We start from the raw sequence: 13,097 nt of genomic DNA, 5'->3' as shown, positions 1-13,097 counted from the left end.
AGGCAGCATCCAAATTCTAGCTAAGGAAGAAATGGGTCGTCTACGGATTGTCAGTCCTGGAGATGAGGTCAAATTAAAACAGATACATCTGCAATGTGGTGCGATTCTGACCCGGGGACCACTTATCTCATTCCTCTGAAGACCTCTTTTTTCCTCTTATTTAACCTACGACAAAACATTGTTAGGTGCAGAGCTTAAAACTGGGAAAAAGTGTGCTCTGATTTGTGTTTCATGGATTTTCATAGAGAGATATGAGAACATATTAACATGAACTACGCCAAGTTTGAAACAGGTGTGGTCCTTTCTGACAAGGCCGTACCAGTCACTGCCTGTGTTCAGCCTGGGACTGGGAGATCTCTTCCCCACATGCACACACATCCAAATTCCCATGAGGCACAGTGACAGAGTTGCCATGGTTACGGGGGCTGAAGTGCCCCAGACACCAGGAGCTGAGGGGAAGTGGGGTGGCTGGAGGCATCATGTGATTATCTGGCTCTGTGAGCCCTTCACTAAATCAGGAAAAAATGCCATCCAGGATCAGAGTGAATTTTCTTCTTTTTAGTACTCTGGTTGTTTTACTGCCTTTCATTGAAATAAATGCAGTATGAGCTCTTGCATATGATTTAAGGTTTTAACCGAGGCACAATGTTTCAAAAAGACCACTGTTCTCCCTAGCAAACTCAACATGTCAGTTTTTTCAAAATTCCTACAATTTTGCCTTTATGCTTCCGGCACCAATTTGTAACCACTGCGGAAGATGGCTTTAACAATGTCATCATTAAGACTTTCTTAGATTGTCTCAGAAGAACATCTTCCTGAGCTTTCCCCATCAATTTGCAATGCAGTAAAAGAGGCCACACACTATTCGGCCAATGTAATGTAGCAGCGATGCGTTCCGATGCACTGGAGTATGAGTCTACATCAGACTCTCCAAAAGATGGAACAAGTGCAATGTGTTTTCTGAATCCATTTTGTTCTGGCACAGAGATGATAAGAGTTTTCTTGCAACAACTACAGTTGCACATTTTTTTTTATATTAGCGTGTTAGAAACTTCAGAACAAAAACATCCACAATCCACAATGTTTTCCCTTTGACCGCTCATGTGAACATCGAGTCCCCATACAGAATGCAGAGTAATGGTCATGGCATCCGTGTGACTGGCCTCTGAAGGTATCCCTTCAGTAAATCACCGGGGTGTAAGGAGTTTTTTTTCCACTTGTTTAATCACACACCAACTGCTGCAACAACTAAATACTGTAACTCTAGCAATGGGCATGGACCCAGGTCAGCACAAACTCAGACTATTTGGGATTTTGTTCTATATTAACATGAACAGACACTTTTTCCCATATTTATAATGCCTCAATTCACTGAGCTTTAATGTACTTTAACGCTGATGTTGGTATCAGAGCTGTATCCTGTTTTTTCCATTTTTGGGAAGTTATATTGGCTGCTTTTAAGGTAGATTTCATTAACTATATGCAATATTGTCTTGCAAAAAATCAGGAATAAATCATTGTGTAGAAGAAAAAGAAAAAAAACACACTTTTCTCACAGACCCCAAGAGAGCTCCTGGGCAGCTGAGGGGGGGCTGGCCCCATGCTAGCTGGCATAGTTGACAAGGCATACCGCACCCCTACAGTACCCACGGAGAGAGTACAAAGGACTCATTGTGTTTGTGTGTGTGTGCATGTGTGCTGCACTCAAGGCCTTGTTATACTGCCTGCAGTATTGTTGGGCTGTTTGCAGTCTTCCTGCCGGCCTGCGAGCACACAGATCCGTCTCTCAGACACTGTGCGTCACAATGTTCAAGTTACAATTGAGGTGTTTAGCTGATGCTCTTATCTACTGCAATTTACAACTCCATTCAAATCATTGGGTGTAGTAATGCAGCCTGGGGCAAAACACAATGTGGAAGGTAGGGGTGTAACGGTTCACAGAAGTCACGGTTCGGTTCGTACCTCGGTTTGGGGGTCACGGTTCGGTGAAAAAAAAAAGTCCCAAATGCATAATTCCAGGTTTGTTGTTATTTATGTTTGAACAGTAGTGCAAGTTTCAGTCTCAAAATAAGGAACTCTGACATTTTGAATAATTAACTGTATTAAACAGTTAAAAACAAACCACAAACAATACCACACACACTCAGATGGCCATATTATCTATAATGGCTGATGTCAAACAAAGAGGTTTCATCAAGCTGTAAAACTAAAAAGAATGTCTTACATCATAAATAATAAGAAAGTGTTTCAAGAGCGCAAAGTCGTTGAAAAACATATGCCAAAATCTTCCGTCATTTATTTTGGTTTCACGGCTTTCATGTCTATTGGCTTCTTAAAAACAGCGGGGATCAGCTGTTGAACTGCTGTTGTCTTTTGCCGGGCTCCGGTGATTGGCAAATCTGGGTGATCCCTTCTGATATGATTTAGCATGTTTGGCGTGTTACCATTAGCATACCGCACCGCTATCGAACAACGCCGACACACCGTCCTCGTCGGATCCACCACTCGCACACTTCATCGTTATTGTAGTCCACAGGGAACCCGAAATGTTCCCACACAGCTGATTTAAAAGAAGCAGGTGGTTCTAGCTCCTGTGTGTTATCTGAAATCGCCATACTAACTTTTCTTCTTCTTGTATTTAGTTCGTTTTGTTGTTGTGTTTCTTCTTGTTCTTCATTTGTTGTTTAAGGGCGGCTGGCAAACAGCTTTTAGGCGCAATACCGCCCCCTGGATTAAAAATAGTGTAGTGGATGCTGCCCTGAAGGACAGACTTTTTTCCCACTCGTAAAAAAAAGGCGTATTCGCCGTGTGACTGCATGTGCCGAACCGTGACGTCCGAACCGTGACGGTACGGGACGAATACGGATACCGTTACACCCCTAGTGGAAGGTGGAAGACTAGCGGATTTTAAGAAGGAAAATCATGTTTGTTTATTCTACACACTTGCCTGTCCATTTATAGCAGAGAGTGGTGCAGGAATGAGTCTTAAACCTAGGAATTGAGTTAGCATTTTAGCACTTGCGGGTCCCCTCGTCTTACATTTTAGTTTAAGACGAGGGATGCCACAATTAAGGTCTGTGGTTAATACAAGCTTAGAAGATTTCCCCTTTTTGTTCTACAACATAAACAATGTCAGTTAACACCCCACTGGTGGATGTATGAAGCTTCTACAGATGTAGCGCTTCATTTCAGATGCCTACCCGTGCGGTAGGCGTCTGAATCATTTACTAAACATCACCATGTTTTTATTTAACAAAATAATGTTTAATTCACGTTGGCGTAAGTACAAAACCATCGCTATGTTTTTAGATCAGGAAATGCATCCAGGCTCAAACAAACGATTTTCAATCATCATCCTCACGATCATTTAATGTATCATATGTTCGCGAGTTGAAATGAATGCACTAAATTTAATCCACGTGAGTTTACAACAACAAAAATAATCGCTTTGTTTTTATATCACATCCGACCGGAGGAAAATGCAGCGGCTCTCACTACCGATCATCCTAATCCCACGGGCAAACAATAATATGTACAGTGTTAATAGTTTACTGTATTATTAGTGTCCAATATTACTGGGGATTTCGGAATGGTACTGGATTTTGATTTATTGTATCGGCTTCATATCGCAATATATTCCCGAAGTCTGAAATGCAAAAATGTCCCACATTAGGGCAATTCACCCTACATTTAAATCATTCAAACAAAATCATATTCCGTTTATTTTTAACGAAATAAATGTGGTTTAATCCACATAATTTAGGCCTACTGTGTTAATTGTTTACTGTAGTATTGTTTAACTTGAAGGTGCCTGATGCAGAGTCCTGCACGGGTCTGATTTTCAAGACCCGCTCCCGCGACGTGCAATACCGAACCCGCCCAGCTACCCGCACATATTGCCAATTAGTTCCGCAACCCGACCCGACGGCACAAGATCCGCAACCCGACCCGAACCCGCATAGCCTAGCCTATATATGAGTAGTGAAAACGTGCAATTATTAACACATGCAGTTGCATATTTGTCTCAAAAAGCGTGGGATGTTGGTTATTTTCTCCATCTAGGATGACACCAAAAGCCTCCCAGACGTTGGATTTCGCTCTTGAGGAAGTGTTATTGAAAATGCTGTATTCTCCACTAGAGAGCTTCACCTCAGCCATTTCGAATGTGGCGCGCACAGCAGCAGATTGATGCGCTGCAGAGGTTATGATTATGCGCGGTCCCACGGGGGAGAAGTCTGAGGATTTAAACATTAAACTAAATTATTATTATAATATATTTATTATGCAACACCCGCGACCCGACCCGCATCATCTTTGTTTTACCCAGAACCGAACCCGGAAAAAAGCGTTTGAAAAAATACCACCCGCGAATCACCTTTTTTGCGGGTCACCCGATGCAGGACTCTGGCCTGATGTGAACATTTCCAGAAGAACTCTAGCTTGAATGGCCTTTGTATGTATATAGTAGGCCTACAGTACAGCCCAACCATGTACACCTTCCTTTTTTCCCGTCCAAAGTTTGAATTGGATAAAGGTAATGGTTATCGATGGTGCTTTTATAGCCTATTGTATAATAACTGATTTATATTGCTTTTCAAATGCATATGGCCACCTATTTACACGGCTCTTCCCGTCAAGAATATGAATAGAACTTAGGTAGATCACTTTACATTTCTGCAAATTAATTTTTAATCACACACGTCTCCCCACGTCTCGAAAATGATAAATAAAATAAAAAGAGGAAACAATTTTCAAGTTCAGTTTTCAACGTTTTATTTAAAATAACTGACATAACAGACACCATACTGTAGGCCTATCTGCTGCGGAAACCAGGACGAGCTATTTCGGGATCTGTTTTTCGGGGGCTCCTCAGTCTCTCATTTACCCGGCTCCTGATCTTATGCCACTGGTCAATGTTTAGATTTGGGAACCAATTGGAAACATAGGACTCAATCTTTTTCAACCTCTTGACGGGAAAAAAGGAAGGTGTAAATGGTTGATTGATGAATAAACAGTGAGGAGGGGTACAGTATGAATACACTAGATATACACAGCAGCCCAGCCTGTGAGCAGTGTGAACACCAATGAGCGCTCAGCTCGAGATACCAGCGAGTCGAGAGAGAGAATGATATCTGCATTTTCTCTTTTGGTTTAATTAGGACACATCCTGGAGATTGTGTTTACAAACATTGACCAGACCGTTCACCAGCCCCCACCCCCCATGTTGCCTATGCTGTCCTGTGTTGCGAACTCTTTGTTTAAAACGAATTGGCCATCAGAATGTGTGGAGGTATTCTCCCAAGGGTCACATTCCACAGCTCTTCCCCCCCCCCCCCCCCCCCCCCACTCCCACTCCCACTCCTGTGATCTCCCATCCCCCAGTCTGTAGGTTTGTGTTTGCATATTTCTATGCCGTAATTCATACTGGTCCTCTCACGCACATACATTCTCCTTACAGTATACATACATAGGCTATATGAGTCCGTGTATCTACGTACCATTTGTTTTTCTTTATTAAAAAAGTAAACGGAAGAGCGTCTGAGAGGCGTTTTTGCCCTTTTGCTTTTTACCTTACTAAATGGTCTAATGGTCAGTGGAGCGAGGGGGGGCCCGCGAAACTCGCGGAAGTGATTTCAAAACAAAAAGCACTCGTTTGCTTGGAACAAAGAAAACGGCCAAGACACATATTGAGTCCAGAAAATGAATGGATGTAGGATTTTTGACTTTGTTTAGAGCAGTGATCTTTTACTATATGAACATTTTGGACCCAAAATCACAAAAAAAACGTAAAAATGATATTATTTTTCATATAGGTAACACAAACATACACAACGAAACCATTTAAAAGCTGGAAATATATACATGGAATGTCACTATGATAATGTGAAAGTTTGATTGAGGTAGCATGGGATTTCATTCTGATAAGGCAAAAGTGTTATTATAAATATAATAGAAATATATATATATATATACACATTATGTACAAAAATCTGTTTTTTCTGTCTTTATCTGTGCAACCCTTCAAAGCGGTTTCTGTCAACTACGACACAGAGGGCAACATCACAGGTTCCTCCTCCTCCAGGTCAAAACACAAGCTTAAAGCTTGACTCACGTTCAGAGTTCTCTTCATCATAGTTGAATCTTCAAAACTCTAAATCTATCTAACTATCTAAATTCTCAATGTTTGTCTGTCACTTTACTTCAATCGCAGTCTCCCGCCGCCTCTCTTCGTCTCCCGCCGCCTCTCTTCGTCTCCCGCCGCCTCTCTTCGTCTCTCTCCATTTCCCGCCGTCTCTCGTCGGTTCCCGCCGTCCCTCTTCGTCTCGTTTCGTATCACTCCGTTTACCTGATTACCTCACCCCATCCTTGGTAAATACATCCTGTTGAGCAGAATCTACAGTTTCCAGTATTTTCCGTTTCGTAAAATGATCAAATACGGCGAAGATATTAAAATATGTGCTTCCATTATTCATACTTCTGAAATATATCTGTATTAACTTTATATCATCGTATGTCCGTGTTTATTGGGTCTTTTTGCATTAAACAAAGACTGGCATATAGTTTCAAGCCAGTACTTTCGACAGAAATACACATATACATCCTGTTGAGCAGGATCTACAGTTTCCAGTATTTTCCGTTTCGTAAAATGATCAATAAGGCGAAGAAATTCAAATATGTGCTTCCATTTTTCATACTTTTGAAATGTATTAACTTTATATCATCGTATCTCCGTGTTTACTGGGTCTTTTTGCATGAAACAAAGACTGGGATATAGTTTCAAGCCAGTACTTTCGACAGAAACACACGGCAATGTTGTCCGGACTGTTGTTTTTATGCGGCACCGGCTTGAACAGGTCATGTGATCTGATCACGCCGGCGTGACGGTCGACACCAAAGGGTTAATATTAAATACATTTAAGTATTTTTACAACTTGTATTTAGAAATACTCTGTTGTAATTATTGATGCATAAATGTGTTCATCCATTCAATGTGGCATATGGGGTTATAATGGGGTTAATGTATGATATTACTTAATAATCAACAACTACCTTCGGAGACACGACTTCCTGTTTCCTGTTCGACTTCCTGTTTCCACGGAGAGGACGCTGGCGTTGACTGTTCGCCGCTTCTCCGCCTCTGTTACCCTCTATCACCCTCAGCTAACATTCGTTCTTGCAAAAACCTTCTAATTGGACTACTGCCCTGCATTGCACATCTCTGTTGCACTGCACATTGTTTTTAATTTCTGCCTCCGTTGCTGGCTGCCCTCACTCAGCCATCAAAGTGCCGGGTGGCTATTGCTATCTGCTACATCGCCTACCTGTCTGTCCCCGTCCCACGCAACAACCGTGGACTCTCTCTGCCTCCTGTCTTCATCTCCGGGGTACACCTGTCCCGTCCCGCTGTTCACATCCTCCTGTCATGTCGTGGATCTTCCTCGTCTCCACAACAATCCTCCACCTCTGTGCACCTAGCCCGCTGGCCGCTATCGCTGCTCACACACTGCTCTCAGCATTCCCGCCTGTCATCATGCTGACATACTCCATCTCACAGCTTCTGTCATTCACCAACTCCTCCACCCCGTCTTCCATCTCAGTCATCAGACATCTTGGACTCCTTCGTCGACCCCGCTACATTCACCGAAGCACCCGCCGCAGTTTTGTTTACTTTCAGCACGGACAATCCATAGCATCCATCTGCTCTACCCAACGCACTGTCGCACACCTGACGCGTCATCAGAACGCAACTCCTACTGCGCCTTTCTCCCCCGCTCACCTACACTCCCAGCTGCATGTAATTCCTGGAGCGGATCCCACTCCCCTCCGCCTCCCAACATATATAACAAGCCATTTCTCCCCACCATCAAGCCCCCCTCCTCTGCTCCACTGCCCCCCCTCTCGTGCCCACCCCTGCGCTGCTAACCTGGCCAACCTCATACCTCTCCAGTCTGCCACCACCCCTGCAACCCCCCACTTGACCAATTTTGCCCTCCTCAATATCCGGTCACTTAACAATAAAGCCCACATCCTCCACGAAATAATCCTGGAAAATCCATTGACTTCTTTCTGCTCACTGAAACCTGGCAACAACCCAATGACTTCATCTCCCTCAACCAAACCCCGCCCCTCACGCCGTGGTGGTGGGCTCGCTGTCATCTACAACCACAACATCCGGACGACAGAACTCACCCTCCCCTCAGTACCATCCTTCGAATTCCTCGCCTTCAAAGCCCCTCCCTCACTGACAGTTATCCTCATTTACCGCCCCCCCCAAACCACAGCCCTCCTTCCTCTCTGATCTCACTGAACTCCTCACCATTGCTTCATCCCTCTCCTCACGTCTGTTACTGCTCGGCGACCTCAACATCCACATGGACTCCCCCACCTGCAAACTCGCTTCTAAATTCTCCTCCCTTCTGGACAATTTCACAATTACCCAACATGTCACCTTCCCCACCCATGATAAAGGACACATCCTTGACCTTGTCTGCTCCACCAACCTCCCAGTACTCGACCTCCACCCCTGCCCCTTTCCCCTCTCTGACCACAAACTCATACAGTTCACCATCGCCTCCCCCGTCCGCCACCCCCCCCCATCCAGGACCATCACCTTCCGTAATATATGCTCTGTTGATCCCCAGCACCTCTCCGACCTGCTATCCTCTACTCTCCCCCTGGACTCGAACCTCAGCTCACCCCCCGATGAACAACTCAACCACCTTAATTCCACCCTACTCTCCTCCCTCAACAGCCTGGCCTCCCTCAAAAGGAAAAATTTCACTTTTAAAACCTCCTCACCCTGGTTCACCCCTGCACTCCGTAAACTGAAGCAAACCGGCCGCCAGCTTGAACGCCTTACCATGAAATCATCCCTCACAGTTCACCATGAATCCTACAAACTCCATCTCACTACCTACAGAGACGCCCTCACTGCCGCAAAAACTGCTTACCTCTCCACCATCTTTACCGACCCCTCCCATAACCCCAGGACCCTCTTCTCCACCGCCAACAAGCTCCTCAAACCCCGTGCTGACACCCTCCCTTTCTCCACTTCCACTTTATGCAGTTCATTCCTCCAGTTTTTCTCTGACAAAATCACTGCCATTAATCTCTCCCTATCCGCTGCATCTGACACACATACATCTCCCCCAGCATCCACCGCCACAATTTCTCCCCCCATCTCCCTGGACCTCCCGAGCCTTCCTCCTCCCCACGTCCGCCTCTCCCAGTTCACTCTGCTCACCCCCCCTGAAATACTCAAATTGATCAGCTCCTCCAAACCCACAACCTGCTCGCTTGACCCTCTACCCACCCCTCTGCTGAAGTCCTGTCTCCACGTCCTCTGCCCCTACCTTGTCAACCTTTTCAACTCCTCCCTGTCCCAAGGAACCGTTCCCTCTGCCTTCAAAACTGCTGCTGTCACTCCCATCCTCAAGAAACCCGGTCTGGATCCCTCCTCCCTCAGTAACTACCATCCCATCTCCAACCTCCCCTTTCTCTCAAAAACAATAGAACGCATTATCTCCAAACAACTCCACCGCCATCTCCAAACCAACCGGCTTTTTGAACCCCTTCAGTCTGGTTTTCGTCCCCATCACAGCACAGAAACGGCCCTCATCAAAGTCCTCAATGACCTCCTCACCTCTGCTGACACCGGTTCCCTCAACATCCTTATCCTCCTCGACCTGATTGCAGCCTTCGATACCGTGAGCCACACCATCCTGCTTACCCGACTCCATGACATTGGTATCGATGGTACTGCACTCAGGTGGCTCCAGTCCTACCTCTCCGACAGATCCCACTTCATCTCCCTCAACAACCACTCCTCTGCGACAGCTTCAGTCACCCAAGGTGTTCCCCAAGGTTCAGTACTCGGCCCCCTCCTCTTCATCATCTACATCCTCCCCCTTGGTCAGATTCTCCGCCAATACAACCTGGACTTTCACTGCTATGCCGACGACACCCAGATTTATCTCAGCACCAAATCCCCCAACAACCCCCCCCCCCTCACCCACATCGAATCCTGTCTGACTGCAATAAAATCCTGGATGCAACACAACTTCCTAAAACTCAACAGCAATAAAACTGAACTCCTCCTCATCGGATCCAAATCCACCCTCAGCAAAACCCCAACCTGACAGTCACCATTGATGGCACCCCTGTTTCCCCCTCCACCCAGGCACGCAACCTTGGCGTGATATTTGACCCCACCCTCTCCCTCGAGCCCCACATCCGTCATGTTGTAAAAATCTCATTTTTTCACCTCCGCAATATTGCCAAACTCCGTCCCTCTCTCACCCGCCCTGCAGCTGAGCGACTCATTCACGCCTTCATCTCCTCCCGCCTTGACTATTGCAACTCCCTCCTCTACGGCATCAGCTCCACCTCCCTCAATAGACTCCAGCGTGTCCAGAACGCAGCCGCCAGACTTCTCACCCACACCAAATCATGGCATCATATCACCCCGGTCCTCAAAGAACTCCACTGGCTCCCCGTTTCACACCGCATCAATTACAAACTCCTGGTCCTCACTTACAAAGCCCTCCACCATCTGGCCCCCCCCTACCTCACTGACCTCCTCACCCTCTACCAACCACCCCGGTCCCTCAGATCCTCCTCAGCCGGTTTGCTTTCAATCCCCAAGGCCAAACTCCGGAGCTTCGGGGACAGAGCCTTCTCTGTGGCAGCCCCGAAGCTCTGGAACTCCCTCCCCCAAGACCTCCGTGAGTCTGAGTCCCTTACCCTGTTCCAGTCCCGCTCATCTTATTTTTGATTTTATTAATCTGTGTGAATCTGTGCTGTCCTGTTTTTCACTCTCACCCTGTTGCTGTTTGAACTACTGAATTTCCCCACGGGATTAATAAAGGTCCATCTTATCTTATCTTAATGTATAAGTTGATTTACTTCAATCTACAGTACTGTGTAAAAACACCCCAACAATATTACAAGAAATATACTGCATAAAGCAAACTATATACTTTATTTGATCTAAAATATTGATGTTTTTTCATTATAGTAGCTTGTGAAAACCATACAGTAACAAATAAGTGATTAAATGCTACAGTATTCAGCAAACACAACTGCAGAGCTGCAAACATTGCAAACAGACTAAGTTCTACAACACCCAGTTGTCTTTGTGTATTTTGTGAATGAAGCGCCATCCCATGGTTAAATCCTGTAATTGAACAAATGGGGAAATTGGGCAACGCCCTCTAGCAATTTGGCAACACCCCCAGCCACTAGCATCCGCTGGGCTTTTGACTGGGACACACCCATGTGAGTCTGATCTGGAGTGCTACATCTGTACTTCAGTTGCTAACAATTGGCTAAATAAGACGACTAAATGTCTTCACGTTTGTGGCCGCCTTTAGCTTAGCAGTGGTGAAGTGAATTTGCTCATTAATAGCCCAACTATTAGCCTATAGTAAAATAAGTGTTAATATGTGGAGATTATCATGCTGAAAAAAAACGTGTCAGTATCAGAAATGTGTGACTGCCACGATCTTGTTTTTAAATGTTCCAAAATCAAATGGATCAATCCCATTGGCTTTAGCAGAGCGAGCCCTTTGCGATGCTATAATCTTCCGGCCATGTTTACTCATTACACCACAAGAGATAAGTTATAGCGAGCTATTGTTTGTCCTTAATGGAGCATTACTTTGCATGCCCATTTAAGTAATAAAGTCACTGCGTGTGACTCTGAAAATTCCACTCAACCACAACAAGACAAAAGGTGACCAGACAACTCAGCAATAAACCGGCTCTGTGGCTTTCCTTTGACTTATTACCAAAGTTATAAAAGGTTTCTTGAGTAATCTTCAGGGACGCCATGTAAACTACGCTTTACACAATGCCCTATTTACCATAAAGAATAAATGCCTGTTTGTATTTTGTGAACCTTTACATAGTGGAAATCAGCAGGACGTTAAAGGGCAAGGTTAAACAATGGATAACTAAACATAGCTGCACATTCACTCAACAAATGCAAAGATCTATACATTGTGGGTTTATTTTTAAGCTATTACAATGTATTCAAATTAATTTGTTTTGTATTCTGTGAATACTGTATAGATCTTTTTTATGTATATATTCACTGTTAAAGTTGTTTACTTTTAAATGTTTTAACTCATATGCAACACATTGGTAATATGTTCCAGCACGAAAACAATAAACCAATTTGGAATCACTTAAAGGTGGGTTATGTAATTTCGGAGGAACCAGCTCGAGTGCGCTAGAATTTGAAAATACACAGCCGGAAAAAATCTGCCGCGCACATGACCAATGAGGGCACGAGATAAGTTTGTGCACAGATGGAAGGCTGACAGGCAGGTAGGTCATCCAGTTATTTTAGCCGGGCCGGCTCAGATGATTGGTCGTGCTTTTTACAGCGCCACGGCTTTTTATGTATTGTCAAAGCATTTCATATATTCATTGCCATCGGGATGTTAAGAGCATTCCATGGAATATAACAAAAAGTGTATCTGAAATAAATGACATACCCCACCTTTAAGTTTGTCTTATCTAATCATGTGCTGAAGAAGTATACAGAACAAAAGGAAATGTAATGTAATTTACAAAAATATTTCAGTTGTGGATAATTGAAAATGAAATGAAGTTACTTTAATGTCGAGCCATTCAGACTATTATTTTATATCAGATCCAATGGTGAGCTGTACAGTTTTAACAACAGAAATACTTTTTATGTAAAAAAAAAAGGATAACGCCTGCTTTTTTTTTTTTTTAAACGTCTTCTCTGGGCTACAAATCTACAGCGATAGAAAAGGGGGTGACAGTGTGGGGGGCTGGAGGGAGGGGAATGGGGGGAGAAGATAAAGAGAAAAGACAAGGAAGTAAATACATTTATAGGGATGAATGTGAATGGTGAGGCTGTGTGGAATTCTGTTTGGACATGGATGCGGCAAACAAAAGTATCCCTAGGAGTCAACTTCGGATGGCCTTACATGCTAGTGACACACAAACACACACACACACACACACACACACACACACACGGCTGGGAGGCCAGGAAAGCATGTGAAGGAGCTCTATTCAGTTTTAAATTCAGGCCTTCTATTTGCAACCACCTGAACACCTAA

General features: G+C 44.5%; 1 protein-coding gene across 6 annotated transcripts in view; it reads right to left on the bottom strand.

The window, feature by feature from the left end:
* epb41l5 (erythrocyte membrane protein band 4.1 like 5) overlaps window positions 1-13,097 on the bottom strand; it is a 55,714-nt gene that overhangs the window by 33,916 nt on the left and 8,701 nt on the right. The gene's annotated exons all lie outside the window — the stretch shown is intronic.

Source organism: Pseudochaenichthys georgianus, chromosome 21, assembly GCF_902827115.2.
Source record: "Pseudochaenichthys georgianus chromosome 21, fPseGeo1.2, whole genome shotgun sequence".
In the NCBI taxonomy this organism is placed as follows: Eukaryota; Metazoa; Chordata; class Actinopteri; order Perciformes; family Channichthyidae; genus Pseudochaenichthys; species Pseudochaenichthys georgianus.
The sequence above is the reverse complement of the archived record's forward strand: the minus strand, read 5'-3'. Positions and strand labels throughout refer to the sequence as shown.